Raw genomic sequence first — 16,709 nt, forward strand, 5'->3', positions numbered from 1 at the left:
TCTCACCTCGGAATGCGGGTCTTCGTTCTATCAATGTAAACATGTTGACGGGCGGTGACTTCAAGTGACCCTAATCCTTTCTTAAGGACGAGGTATTGACATTTGGTCAACACCTACATTGCTTGCTCATTCAGGCCAGGCGAAACGATTTGTAATCATATGCCACCGTAATATACCTGTACTTACATGCCGCCGTGAGATAGCTGTACTTATATGCCACCGTTATATAACTGTACTTACTTGCCGCCATGATATAACCGTGCTTACATGCCGCCGTAATATAAATGAACTTACATGCCGCCGTGATATAACTATACTTATATGCCGCCATGATATAACTGTACTTACATGCCGCCATGATGTAACTATACTTACATGCCGCCGTGATATAACTGTACTTACATGCCGCCATGATATAACTATACTTACATGCCGCCGTAATATAAATGAACTTACATGCCGCCATGATATAACTATACTTACATGCCGCCGTGATATAACTGTACTTACATGCCGCCATGATATAACCGTGCTTACATGCCGCCGTAATATAAATGAACTTACATGCCGCCGCGATATAACTGTAATTACATGCCGCCGTGATATATCCGTACTTACATGACGCCGTGATATAACCGTGCTTACATGCCACCGTGATATAACTGTAATTACATCCCGCCGTGATATAACTGTACTTACATCCCGCCGTGATATAACTATACTTACATCCCGCCGTGATATAACTGTACTTACATGCCATCGTGATATAACTATACTTACATCCCGCCGTGATATAACTGTACTTACATCCCGCCGTGATACAAATGTAATTACATGCCACCGTGATATAACTGTACGTATATCCCGCCGTGATATAACTGTACTTACATCCCGCCGTGATATAACTGTACTTACATCCCGCTGTGATATAACTGTACTTACATCCCGCCGTGATATAACTGTACTTACATCCCGCCGTGATATAACTGTAATTACATGCCACCGTGATATAACTATACTTACATGCCGCCGTGATATAACTGTACGTATATCCCGCCGTGATATAACCGTGCTTACATGCCGCCGTGATATAACTGTACTTTCATGCCGCCGTGATATAACTGTACGTATATGCCGCCGTGATATAACTGAACTTACATCCCGCCGTGATATAACTGTACTTACATGCCACCATGATATAACTGTACTTTCATGCCGCCGTGATATAACTGTACGTATATGCCGCCGTGATATAACTGTACTTACATGCCACCGTGATATAACTGCACTTATATGCCGCCATGATATAACTGTAATTTACATGAAGCGTAATATAGCTTTACTTACATGCCACCGTTATATAACTGTACTTACTTGCCGCCATGATATAACCGTGCTTACATGCCGCCGTAATATAAATGAACTTACATGCCGCCGTGATATAACTATACTTATATGCCGCCATGATATAACTGTACTTACATGCCGCCATGATATAACTATACTTACATGCCGCCGTGATATAACTGTACTTACATGCCGCCATGATATAACTATACTTACATGCCGCCGTAATGTAAATGAACTTACATGCCGCCATGATATAACTATACTTACATGCCGCCGTGATATAACTGTACTTACATGCCGCCATGATATAACCGTGCTTACATGCCGCCGTAATATAAATGAACTTACATGCCGCCGCGATATAACTGTAATTACATGCCGCCGTGATATATCCGTACTTACATGACGCCGTGATATAACCGTGCTTACATGCCACCGTGATATAACTGTAATTACATCCCGCCGTGATATAACTGTACTTACATCCCGCCGTGATATAACTATACTTACATCCCGCCGTGATATAACTGTACTTACATGCCACCGTGATATAACTATACTTACATCCCGCCGTGATATAACTGTACTTACATCCCGCCGTGATATAACTGTAATTACATGCCACCGTGATATAACTGTACGTATATCCCGCCGTGATATAACTGTACTTACATCCCGCCGTGATATAACTATACTTACATCCCGCCGTGATATAACTGTACTTACATCCCGCCGTGATATAACTGTACTTACATCCCGCCGTGATATAACTGTAATTACATCCCACCATGATATAACTATACTTACATGCCGCCGTGATATAACTGTACGTATATCCCGCCGTGATATAACCGTGCTTACATGCCGCCGTGATATAACTGTACTTTCATGCCGCCGTGATATAACTGAACGTATATGCCGCCGTGATATAACTGAACTTACATCCCGCCGTCATATAACTGTACTTACATGCCACCATGATATAACTGTACTTTCATGCCGCCGTGATATAACTGTACGTATATGCCGCCGTGATATAACTGTACTTACATGCCACCGTGATATAACTGCACTTATATGCTGCCATGATATAACTGTAATTTACATGAAGCGTAATATAGCTTTACTTACATGCCACCGTTATATAACTGTACTTACATGCCGCCTAGCTATAACCGTACTTACATGAAGCGGGATATAACCGTATTGACATGAAGGGGGATATAACCGTACTTACATGAAGGGGGATATAACCGTACTTACATGAAGGGGGATATAACCGTACTTACATGAAGGGGGATATAACTGTACTTACATGAAGCGGGATATAACCGTACTTATATGAAGCGGGATATGACCGTACTTACATGAAGGGGGATATAACTGTACTTACATGCCACCATGATATAACTGTACTTACATGCCGCCTAGCTATAACCGTACTTACATGAAGGGGGATATAACTGTACTTACATGAAGCGGGATATAACCGTACTTACATGAAGCGGGATATAACCGTACTTACATGAAGGGGGATATAACTGTACTTACATGAAGGGGGGTATAACCGTACTTACATGAAGCGGGATATAACCGTACTTACATGAAGGGGGATATGACCGTACTTACATGAAGTGGGATATAACTGTACTTACATGCCGTGATATAACCGTACTTACATGCCGCCGTGATGTAACCGTACTTACATGCCGTCATATAGCAAGTTATGTTGCAAGTGGTTAACTGAATGTCACTATAACGTCTATCTGCCAGTACTTAGGTTTACAGGAGTTAAGCTGTGTTCATTGGCAACGAGAGGTCTTGTGGTATTCTGGATGATATTGAGAACCATTCAACAGAAAGACCTGATCTATCTTTAAACTTTATGGCTGTAATCTAAACTTAATCCTGGTTGGACTTTGCTTGTGGTATGTTTGTCGTGAAAGCCGAAGTCTTTGATATCCGTGCAGCGAGACTTACTTCATGTATTTCCTATCTGACATTGAGCAGGGAGAACTGCAGAGGGCGTGTTCTTTGCTGACCAACCAAAGTTGCAACAGGCGTCAACATGACCTGGTGAGTGAGTTGGGTTGAACGCCGCTTTTAACAATATTCCAGTTATATCACGGCGTGTCAGCTTAATGTGGGAGGAAAGCCCGAAGTGATGCAGGTCTCAGACGTTAACCACTTCAGTGAAACCAACGAGTACGGGTATGGTGCTGACAAACCTAGAAACATAATCGGAGCGAACCGGGATTCGAACCCACAATCATAGGTTGCTGGCGTGCCCAAGGGACGCAACTCTGCACAGCAGCAAATTGCTGCGCCTTAGGCGACTGTGATACCCGTGCTCCCACCATAAACTAATAATAGTCATAAACTACTATAAAGTTAGAAAAGTAATAAATTTATATTTGATATATATATATTTGGGCCTGGCAGTTGTAGTTTGTCAAGATGATTTTGATGAATGCTATACAGAAGACTGTACGATGCGGTAATCTGACCCTGAAATGACAAATGCATGGACTAATCATTGGACAGACTCCGTGCTCCCATATCTACTGATCTGTCTTATGCTTCTTATCTGATGGTATGTATCTTTGGAGATGCTATTCACATGGTTTCTCACACTGAATGTTGAATCTATGATCACGCTTGGATTTCCTGCGTGACTGCTTGGTTGAACAACCCGTGTATTGGCAAGTGGAATCGGGAAGTAATTTGGAACTGATGTTTTATTTAATTTGAGGAAGTTTGTTCTCATCCAGCTTTTGATGTCAACAATGGAGGCTGCGATTCCCCGGAAAGTCTCAATAACCGATGATGTTGATGATGATGATGATGATGATGATGATGATGATGATGACAATGGTTTGGTTTCCGGAAAGAGTTGTGTACAAGTTTCATTAGAATTATCTGAAGACTGAGAACACCCACCTCTGACGTATCAAAGCTGCTTCTATACTGTGTCTTATCAGCCGGTTGAAGCAATAGCAATAGTTCTGCACCATGACTGTGGAATATATTTATTTTATCCAAACAAATCTAGAAACGCATACAAAAGCAAGTCTAGCCAGCTCTAGCTAGCTGTATTCCATATGAAATCAGCATAGGGAATTTGTTTTTATTTTCAGAGTCAAGAAGGATATTGTGTAATATACGATTTCTTGGACTAAATGTTAGTCTATGACACCAAGATTGTTGTCATGAACAGGTATGTGGTTTTGCAGTCTAGCCTCCACAACCCTCTCAGACAGCTTGGAAAGGAAGGGGCGGTTTGAGACTGTGAGACAGTTCTTATTAACACTTCTCGATCCGGAGATGGCATTTTCAGTAGACGCATGATCAGCGCTTCTTTCAGCGCTGGGGGAACCTCGTTCAGAGCCAGCTACTGATTTAATAATCAAAATAAAAATATGTAAAGACGTATTTGAAATCGCCGGATGAAACGAACGAGCTGAATTTGGCAGTATATTGTCTATTTATGAACTCAGGTCATCACCGATGTTTTATATCTTTCAAGTGATGAAGATGATAAACGTGTCAGCAATAGGTCCTCATATACAGTGATGCTCAGAGGACACTTTCTTGTTGTCCAAGGTGGAAACGTAATGTTAATCAGTAAGAATGGGGGCGTTTTACGCATCTTTGAGTCGCATTTAGAAATATCTTGTAAGAAATGCAGTTTACAAACTGTAACCGTGATCTATTTAACCAGCGACTTGAACCCGTGACGCGAGAACCTTGAACCCAGATCGAACTATTTTCGTGGAAAAAGAAAAAAAAAACCGATGAAGATTGGGGAGGAGGCATGGAAGCCGGTGTTTGGTTGTTCCTTCCCCGAGTACATGCTCTCCTGACCCTGGTCTTTCCCCCGAGTACATCCTTTTCTGATCCTGGTCTTTCCCCAAGTACATGTTCTCCTGACCCTGGTCTTTCCCCCGAGTACATCCTTTTTTTACCCTGGTCTTTCCCCGAGTACATGCTCTCCTGACCCTGGCCTTTCCCCCGAGTACATCCTTTTCTGATCCTGGTCTTTCCCCAAGTACATGTTCTCCTGACCCTGGTCTTTCCCCCGAGTACATCCTTTTTTTACCCTGGTCTTTCCCCGAGTACATGCTCTCCTGACCCTGGTCTTTCCCCCGAGTACATCCTTTTCTGATCATGGTCTTTCCCCGAGTACATGTTCTCCTGACCGTGGTCTTTCCCCCGAGTACATCCTTTTCTGACCCTGGTCTTTCCCCGAGTACATGTTCTCCTGACCCTGGTCTTTCCCCCGAGTACATCCTTTTCTGACCCTGGTCTTTCCCCGAGTACATGCTCTCCTGACCCTGGTCTTTCCCCCGAGTACATCCTTTTGTGACCCTGGTCGTTTCTTTCTCGCCCTGCTCTCTTTTTCTGGTCAAAACTGTTCTACTCCTGGTCTATTCATGGCCGACTCCTGCTCTATTCACATTCTACTCCTTGTCTGCTCCTTTTTTCACGGTCTACTCCTGGTCTATTCCTGGCCTACTCACGGTCTACTCCTGGTCTATTGACGGTCTACTTTTGGTCTATTCACGGTCTACTCCTTCTCTATTCACGGTCTACTTCCCGTCCTGGTCCTGCTCTATTCACAATCTACTCGCTGTCTGCTCCTGGTCCATTCACGGTCTATTCTTTGTCTATCCACGGTCTACTCCTGGTCTTCTCTTGGTCTATTTACGGTCTACTCCCGGTCTTCTCGTGGTCTATATACGGTCTACTCATGGTCTATTCACGGACTTCTCCTGGTCTGTTCGCGATCTACTCTTGGTCTATTCACGGTCTACTACTGGTCTATTCACGATCTTCTCCTGGTCTTTTCACGGTCTACTCTTGGTCTATTCACGATCTACTCCTTGTCTATTCACGGTCTACTCTTTGACTTTTCACGGCTTACTCCTGGTCTTCTCTTGGACTATTTACGGTCTACTCCTGGACTATTCAAGGTCTACTCCTGGTCTATTCACGATCTACTCCCATCACGTGGTCGCTGCAGTATACCGCACTTTGTCATAGCAATTACGAGATGCGAGTCACAAAAACAACCCTTCTTGATGTCGACACATTCAACAAATAACACACAGGAAACATTACCCAAACTCTTCATTCCATTTATAGAAGTTTCAATCTTGTAGCCGTGATCCTCGAGTTATGTTACCAACTAAAACATGTCCCTTGATACTCAAACAATGTGAGGGAGTTCGTAGTTGCGGAATGTTAGAAACAAACACGTCCTGAGTCTCAGTTGTGTTGGGGGTTAATGCATTTCTTTTATCTCGTGCTACTTTCGATCCCAACATTTGGAAGCTTGCCAAACAAGTGGGTATGAATACAAAGACATAAATCTTGGCGGGTCAGAGGTCACGGACATGCGTAGGTACTGTAAACACGAGCGTGACTCGTCCCTCTGATATATGTCCACGTGGCTGGAAGATATGCTTGTTCGATTAAGATCTACACGGCGTGTTTACGACATAATGACGTGTGGCCTGGAGAGGCAGTAAAAGATAGGGCGCCGCGGGTCAAGGGGGGCTACAGGAGCACCGATGTCGATGTGGAAAAAATGACATTGTGAGCTGTTGTTTCACGTTGCGATCGACGATATTAAAACAACTTTCAGGCTACGTGTTCGTGTTCGAGTCTGGCTCAGACAAACAAGTATTCTGATAGCAGGTGGTACCAAGCGTTTGGGGAGATATTGGCTGAAGTTGTCAGCGACTTTAACAAACTGGGATACTTTGGATAAATATATAACAGACTGGGCCACTAAATAGCTGTGACTATACTACATACTGGGCCACTAATTAGCTGTGACTATACTACATACGGGGCCACTGATTAGCTGTGACTATACTACAGACTGGGCCACTGATTAGCTGTGACTATACTACAGACCGGGCCACTGATTAGCTGTGACTATACTACAGACTGGCCACTAATTAGCTGTGACTATACTACAGACTGGCCATTAATTAGCTGTGACTATACTACAGACTGGCCATTGATTAGCTGTGACTATACTACAGACCGGGCCACTTATTAGCTGTGACTATACTACAGACTGGCCACTAATTAGCTGTGACTATAATACATACTGGGCGACTAATTAGCTGTGACTATACCACAGACTGGCCACTACTTAGCTGTGACTATACTACAGACTGGGCCACTACTTAGCTGTAACTATACTACAGACTGGGCCACTAATTAGCTGTAACTACACTACAGACTGGGCCACTAATTAGCTGTAACTATACTACAGACTGGGCCACAAATTAGCTGTGACTTTACGACAGCCTGGCCACTAAATAGCTGTGACTATACTACAGACTGGGCCACTAATTAGATGTGACTATACTACAGACTGGGCCACTAATTAGATGTGACTATACTACAGACTGGGCCACTAATTAGCTATAACTTTACTACATACAGGGACATTAATTAGCTGTAACTATACTACAGACTGGGCCACTAATTAGCTGTAACTATACTACAGACTGGGCCACTAATTAGCTGTGACTATACTACAGACTGGGCCACTAATTAGCTGTGACTTTACTACAGACTGGCCACTAATTAGCTGTGACTATACTACATACTGGGCCACTGATTAGCTGTGACTATACTACATACGGGGCCACTGATTAGCTGTGACTATACTACAGACTGGGCCACTGATTAGCTGTGACTATACTACAGACCGGGCAACTGATTAGCTGTGACTATACTACAGACTGGCCATTAATTAGCTGTGACTATACTACAGACTGGCCATTAATTAGCTGTGACAATACTACAGACCGGGCCACTAATTAGCTGTGACTATACTACAGACTGGCCATTAATTAGCTGTGACTATAATACATACTGGGCGACTAATTAGCTGTGACTATACCACAGACTGGCCACTACTTAGCTGTGACTATACTACAGACTGGCCACTACTTAGCTGTAACTATACTACAGACTGGGCCACTAATTAGCTGTAACTATACTACAGACTGGGCCACTAATTAGCTGTAACTATACTACAGACTGGCCACTAATTAGCTGTGACTTTACGACAGCCTGGCCACTAAATAGCTGTGACTATACTACAGACTGGGCCACTAATTAGATGTGACTATACTACAGACTGGGCCACTAATTAGCTATAACTTTACTACATACAGGGACACTAATCAGCTGTAACTATACTACAGACTGGGCCACTAATTAGCTGTAACTATACTACAGACTGGGCCACTAATTAGCTGTGACTATACTACAGACTGGGCCACTAATTAGCTGTGACTTTACTACAGACTGGCCACTAATTAGCTGTGACTATACCACAGACTGGGCCACTAATTAGCTGTGACTATACTACAGACGGGGCCACTAATTAGCTGTAACTTTACGACAGACTGGGCCACTAATTAGCTGTAACTATACTACAGACTGGGCCACTAATTAGCTGTAACTATACTACAGACTGGGCCACTAATTAGCTGTAACTATACTACAGACTGGCCACTACTTAGCTGTGACTATACTACAGACTGGGCCACTAATTAGCTGTGACTATACTACAGACTGGCCACTACTTAGCTGTGACTTTACTACAGACTGGCCACTACTTAGCTGTAACTATACTACAGACTGGCCACTAATTAGCTGTGACTTTACTACAGACTGGGCCACTAATTAGCTATGACTTTACTACAGACTGGGCCACTAATAAGCTGTAACTATACTACAGACTGGCAACTGATTAGCTGTAACTATACTACAGACTGGGCCACTAATTAGCTGTAACTATACTACAGACTGGGCCACTAATTAGCTGTGACTTTACGACAGCCTGGCCACTAAATAGCTGTGACTATACTACAGACTGGGCCACTAATTAGATGTGACTATACTACAGACTGGGCCACTAATTAGCTATAACTTTACTACATACAGGGACACTAATTAGCTGTAACTATACTACAGACTGGGCCACTAATTAGCTGTAACTATACTACAGACTGGGCCACTAATTAGCTGTGACTATACTACAGACTGGGCCACTAATTAGCTGTGACTTTACTACAGACTGGCCACTAATTAGCTGTGACTATACCACAGACTGGGCCACTAATTAGCTGTGACTATACTACAGACGGGGCCACTAATTAGCTGTAACTTTACCACAGACTGGGCCACTAATTAGCTGTAACTATACTACAGACTGGGCCACTAATTAGCTGTAACTATACTACAGACTGGGCCACTAATTAGCTGTAACTATACTACAGACTGGCCACTAATTAGCTGTGACTATACTACAGACTGGCCACTAATTAGCTGTGACTATACTACAGACTGGCCACTACTTAGCTGTGACTTTACTACAGACTGGCCACTACTTAGCTGTAACTATACTACAGACTGGCCACTAATTAGCTGTGACTTTACTACAGACTGGGCCACTAATTAGCTATGACTTTACTACAGACTGGGCCACTAATTAGCTGTAACTATACTACAGACTGGCAACTGATTAGCTGTAACTATACTACAGACTGGGCCACTAATTAGCTGTAACTATACTACAGACTGGGCCACTAATTAGCTGTGACTATACTACAGACTGGGCCACTAATTAGCTGTGACTTTACTACAGACTGGCGACTAATTAGCTGTGACTATACCACAGACTGGGCCACTAATTAGCTGTGACTATACTACAGACGGGGCCACTAATTAGCTGTAACTTTACCACAGACTGGCAACTGATTAGCTATAACTTTACAACAGACGGGGCCACTAATTAGCTATAACTTTACAACAGACGGGGCCACTAATAAGCTGTAACTATACTACAGACGGGGCCACTAATTAGCTGTAACTTTACCACAGACTGGCGACTAATTAGCTATAACTTTACAACAGACGGGGCCACTAATAAGCTGTAACTATACTACAGACGGGGCCACTAATTAGCTGTAACTTTACCACAGACTGGCGACTAATTAGCTATAACTTTACAACAGACGGGGCCACTAATAAGCTGTAACTATACTACAGACGGGGCCACTAATTAGCTGTAACTATACTTCAGACTGGCCACTACTTAGCTGTGACTATACTACAGACTGGGCCACTAATTAGCTGTGACTATACTACAGACTGGCCACTAATTAGCTATGACTTTACTACAGACTGGGCCACTGATTAGCTGTGACTATACTACAGGCTGGGCCACTAATCAGCTGTGACTATATTCCAGACTGGGCCACTAATTAGCTATGACTTTACTACAGACTGGGCCACTAATTAGCTGTGACTATACTACAGGTTGGGTCACTAATTAGCTGTTACTTTACTACAGACTGGGCCACTAATTAGCTGTGACTTTACTACAGACTGGGACACTAATTAGCTGTGACTCTACTGCAGACAGGGCCACAAATTAGCTGTGACTCTACTGCAGACAGGACCACAAATTAGATGTAACGTTACTACAGACTGGGCCACTAAATAGCTGTAGCTCGACTACAGACTATAGTCCGTTGTGTTAAGAATGTTCTAAACTAAATCGGCACAGACTATGGATGGACCATACCGGCAATATCACCGGCATTTCCCGGATATAAAACTCGGACTTCTATACAGAAAATAAAAACTTCAGTGAATATTTTAAATGTCCCACATTAACATAAATTTAATTGTAATCTAAAATATCAGAAATGGCGAATGCAAAATCTGGTGTGTTTGTGCGTGCGTGCGCACCTTCCCGTTTTGTCATCCCCCTCCCAGCCAAACGCACCCCTTCCAAAATACATGGATTCACCCCTAAACTGGATTTAAATATGAAAAAGTTAATGAAAAATTATGAAAAGAAAATTTGGTTTGGTTTGGTTTGGTTTGTTTAACGCCACACTCAGCAATACTCAAGCTGTATGACGGAGGTCTGTAAAATAATCGAGTCTGGACCAGACAATCCAGTGATTGACATCATGAGCATCGACCAACGCTCCTGGGATCGATGACATGCATCACATGGGGTGGACGCCCGAATGTTGACTAAAGGCGCTAAGTTTACTGCGCGTACCAACATCAGAACCAGTTAAGAGCAATTGCCCTGTCGGCAACAAGACGGTATGTCGTAAACCCTCGTCTTTCTCATTTCAAAATCTTAACTTTCCAAACTATGAAACATATAATTGAAAATTCGAAAAAAGTTGAAAGCTATTCATCTTTCAAAATTAAGGTTTGAAAGATAAACTGTGACGTGTTATCCGGGACCTCACTACACGCGTACAGGTCCCTCTTCATGGAGACAGACCCCGGCGTATTTCACTGACGTGTCACAGCGAAACAATGTTCTCAACTGATGCAGTTTTCTGTGGCTATACCTCTCTAACATCACGACATGTCCACAACAAGGGATGTCCCTATTACGCAGGTCCTTCTATTGGCGGTTCCCTGATCCCTCCACAATCTTAAACTTAATTATTCCTTGTGAATGTGAAGCTAAATGTCTCTCACTTTTTTCAGGAATATCCATTTGTAAAGACGTTCCTGGAGCCATTGATGTGTGGTCGCATTTCGGACACTGTCTGACGGTAATTACAACAGCAGCGCGTCGTTCTCTTGTGTGGCCCCGCGAAGATCCGGGATAGAATAGGATAGGTCTTCAGCAACCCATGCTTGTCTCCCCCCGTGAAGATCCGGGATACAACAGGTCTTCAGGAACCAATGCTTGTCTCCCCTCGTGAAGATCCGGGATACTATAGGTCTTCAGCAACCAATGCTTGTCTCCCCCCGTGAAGATCCGGGATATAATGGGATAGGTCTTCAGCAACCCATGCTTGTCCCCACCATGAAGATCCGGGATACAATAGGTCTTCAGCAACCCATGCTTGTCTCCCCCCGTGAAGATCCGGGATACAATAGGTCTTCAGCAACCAATGCTTGTCTCCCCCCGTGAAGTAATATGTAATATGTAATATGTATAGCCATTCTCAACAAGCCACCCTCTCACGTATTGGATGTCCAGCTGGCGGGTAGATCACAATATTACATTTTTGTCGGTAAATCAGGTGTCGTTAGACTGGAACCAAATTTGGACGTATAACAAGCTTAATCGTTAATTGTTATTACAGAAGTGTTTTACTCAGTGCTCATAAGCTGTTAACTATTTGGTGTTTGATTGGATTGAGGTTAGGACTGGTATTATTTCACTTGGGATGATGGGTTGGCGGGAGACGCATTGATTTTGAGTCGCATTTCTGGCTCGGGGTCAGCAGTCGTATTAACTTAGAGACGCATTAATTTCAAGATTTACAGTATCGTATTTACATAACCATCAAATATAGATGAAAAAAAGATAGATATTTTGAGATTGCTACCTGTTGCCTGATTTGAACATTATGTATGCATAGGCCGCCATTATGCGGGACAGGAGACTCAGGAACAAATTAAGCTTGGATGTTAGTTTGATGGAATGATTCCTGAAATTATTTTCGATATTTGGGTGTTCTGATCAGGATTTATTTAACAGTTATTACTCACAGAATGGCGTTCTAGTAACCAGTTATCTGTGTGTTTTTATTTGGTTGTGCAATTTGTTGACAAAGTGTAAGTCACGTCTGTTTTACACGTATTTCACGACAGTGGATATTTTCATTGTCTCGGTTCGATTTCTGATAAACCTTTAGCAAGGTTTAGGCGCGCCAAAAGAAAGTGCCGATGTAAAACAGCTTGTTGTCATTCGTCAAGAAATTCTCACAGGGCATGTTACCCACAGACTTATCTGTGAGACTCAATTTCACCTTCCACACCATCACTCTGTAACCCACCGTGACACACACACACACACAGAAACACACACACACACACACAGAAACACACACACATACAGACATACACACACACAGACATACACACAGACAGACACACACATGCAGAGAAACGCACACACACAGAAACACACCCACAGAGACACACCCACACACAGACAGACACACATACACAGAGACAGACAACACACACACACAGACACAGAGACACACACACAAGCCACACACACACAGACACACACACACACAAACACGCACACACACCACACAGACACGCACAGACACACACACAAACCACACAAACACGCACACACACACCACACAGACACACACACAAACCACACACACAGACACACACTCTCTCTCTCACTCACACACACACACACACACACACACACACACACACTGTGGCCAAACTGCCTTTATTCAGTTCCCCATATCCTCTGTTACATATACAGAACGTGATTATTAATTCGGTGCTAAGTATGAGACTTACCGCTTTGTACAGCCGATTGTCGCTGGAGTGTGTTCCTTATCACAGTGTAATAAATGCATGCACAAGGAATGACAAAGTCGTGTTATCTCCTGCTACAACCTAGAGACAATCCCGGAGAGTTCACTGATTGGCTCAATGCGATGTGTCGCCTCACGTGACATATTGATGAGGTTGTAATTATCACCCAAGTTTTGTTTACCGGGTTGGTGCAGCAGCGCGGACTTCCGTGTGACTACCCTTGTACGCACTGTTTTTGTTGTTCAACGTCACACAATATATATCACACAACTATATGACCTCGGCCTGTAAATAATCGGGTCTGGACCAGACAATCTAGTGACTGATATTTTGAGCAACGATCAACACCATCGGGGTAAAATGACACAATATCACCGAGCCTGACCATTGCACAACAATTATGAGCTGCTCGAAATCAATTTTAACCCGGAATCATCGTTGGGTCTTGTCTGAATTGATACAAAATCTGTTTCGTAAGAAAAATGTTCGTTTAATGGGTTGTGGCGAATGAAGTTTTCACAATCTATTCATGACAACGTCACGGTGTAGTTCGTCACGTTGTAGTCCCCAATTACATAGCAAGGTCCAGCATACATTTAATTACACCGCTCAACTGCAAATATACTTGAAGGTCTAGGCCTACTATTGCTTTAGTTCATTTTCATGCACGCTTTCAAGAAAGCTTTTAACCACGCGCGTTTGCTGCGTATTGAACTATTCAGACATTCCACATTTAGTAGTGTTGACGGCTAGAAGCCATTCACACAACCACGTTACTAAATAATGGATATCACAGCGCTGCCCAAAGCATGTTTGTCTTAACAAACTTTCAATACAGTTCTATGTGTGTTTTCCAACGGTTCTCTGTTTGCACGGCTTACTTGATGAAGCATACGTGTCTGCATTGTCTGGCAGTCTCCTGTCAATTATTTCAGTTCGATTATACACGGGTCAGTGACCGGCAGAGTAGTCTGACCTAGGTCAAGGTCATGAGGTAATCAATGAAGAGAATAAGGAGCTTCATCCAATCACATACAGCTGAGCGTCTGATATTTCGATGAAATTTTCATGTCAGTCCAACCCTTTTATGGGAAATGAACCGCCTTTGTGGTCTAGTGGCAGAGCGTCCGCCTGGAGATCGGAAGGTCCGGGGTTCGATCCCCGGCCGCGTCGTACCAAAAGACCAAATATGGTACTTGTTGTTATCCTGTGTCGCTCGGCATTAAAGGGGCTAAAACAAGGATTGGTCGGCTCGAAGTTAGTGTCTGAGTGGGGTATTCATGTGAAACTCCTACAGGGTATCTCAGTTGGCTTGCTATATAAAATCGGCATAAGCCCGGGCTTGTACAAGCCACCATACACAATATTATAAGTCCAATAATATTGGACGCGACGTTAAAATCCAGTTCACCTCCCCTTTACAGGAAATGAATAACATTGACAAAAAATGATTATATCACAGGCGAACTGAGTTGAACACTGTTGATTATGTAATTGTATTGCTATCGCTCTAAATGAAATCGGGCCGGTATGTACAGTTGATCTGACCGTGCATGAAAAGGGGTGTGGTTGGTCAGTTCGAAATGGAGAGTGGCTGGTCAGTGTGAAGAAGAGCACTGCTCGTCACCATCGAGTGACAAGAGTATGGCTGACCAGTACGAATATGGTGTATTCAACCTGAAGGAAGGATATATGGTAGGTGTATTGGCCCTGAAGATGGATATATGGTAGGTTTTATTGGCCCTGAAGATGGATAATTGGTAGGTGTATTGGCCCTGAAGATGGATATATGGTAGGTGTAATGACCCTGAAGATGGTTATATGGTAGGTGTAATGGCCCTGAAGATGGATATATGGTAGGTGTATTGGCCTTGAAGATGGATATATGGTAGGTTTATTGGCCTTGAAGATGGACATATGGTAGGTGTATTGGACCTGAAGATGGACATATGGTAGGTGTATTGGACCTGAAGATGGACATATGGTAGGTGTATTGGACCTGAAGATGGATATATGGAAGGTGTGTTGGCCCGATAGGCGATGGACTTTGATGGTTATATCAACAACCGGTTTGACTCGGTTATTTAAAGGTGTGTTTATGTCACTAATTCCAGTACCCCTGTATGAAGTGGTTAAATCAGAATGCGAAACAACCTGCCTAACTTTCACACTACAACTAGCGTATATTCTTTCTTGAACTTTACACCTGTTTTAAATAATTCCCAGCTCTTGGCAACGTTTGTCTGCCTTGTTTCCGGTTGACTCAACAACCATCAGCAACAGAAATATATGCAATGTTTTCCATTGATGCTCAGATCTGTCCGATCAATATCCAACATACGTCACACAACAGTAAACACCACTCCCGTGCTCAGCCAGCAGACGTGTCCTGATTGGCCGTTACACAACGCTCGCACAGGGCTGGACGTCCACATGCACTGGGCCCAATCGAGGATGACGTCATACAAGGGATGGTGCTATTGAAAGCACTGAGGGAAATCCCATTGAAATCCATCATCAGATGTCACGTGATTTAGGATGAAAGTGCCCGTCACGCATCAGTGGGGATTAAAGGGGCTTGAATCAGACAACTATATGATGGGAAGAGAGTCTAGAAAATGGATATTGGTTTGCTGTTGCTAATTAATGTGTGGCATTTCAGCTGTTTGGACCTGTTAACTTCGTATGTTTATTCTTGGGTGATGAAGTGTGGTTCACGTCATACTGTTCCCCGTCACGGCCGGAAGTTGCACGTGACAGAAGAGATGAGGCATGCATGATCTGTATCTACATAACAGTACACTGAAACAAGTTACGTAAAAAGTAGTCTGTTTCAATGTAATCTAATTTTCATCAGTTTATATTCAGATTCGGTTCTGTAATTAACCCATTTATCTGGCGCATGCGACCAAAGCACATCTGACACCCAAAAGCGAACAAGACGACACAAGCACATCTGACACCCTGAAGCGAAAAGGACCACC

Source organism: Haliotis cracherodii, unplaced genomic scaffold, assembly GCF_022045235.1.
Source record: "Haliotis cracherodii isolate W230 unplaced genomic scaffold, xgHalCrac1.p SCAF_6, whole genome shotgun sequence".
Classification (NCBI taxonomy): domain Eukaryota; kingdom Metazoa; phylum Mollusca; class Gastropoda; order Lepetellida; family Haliotidae; genus Haliotis; species Haliotis cracherodii.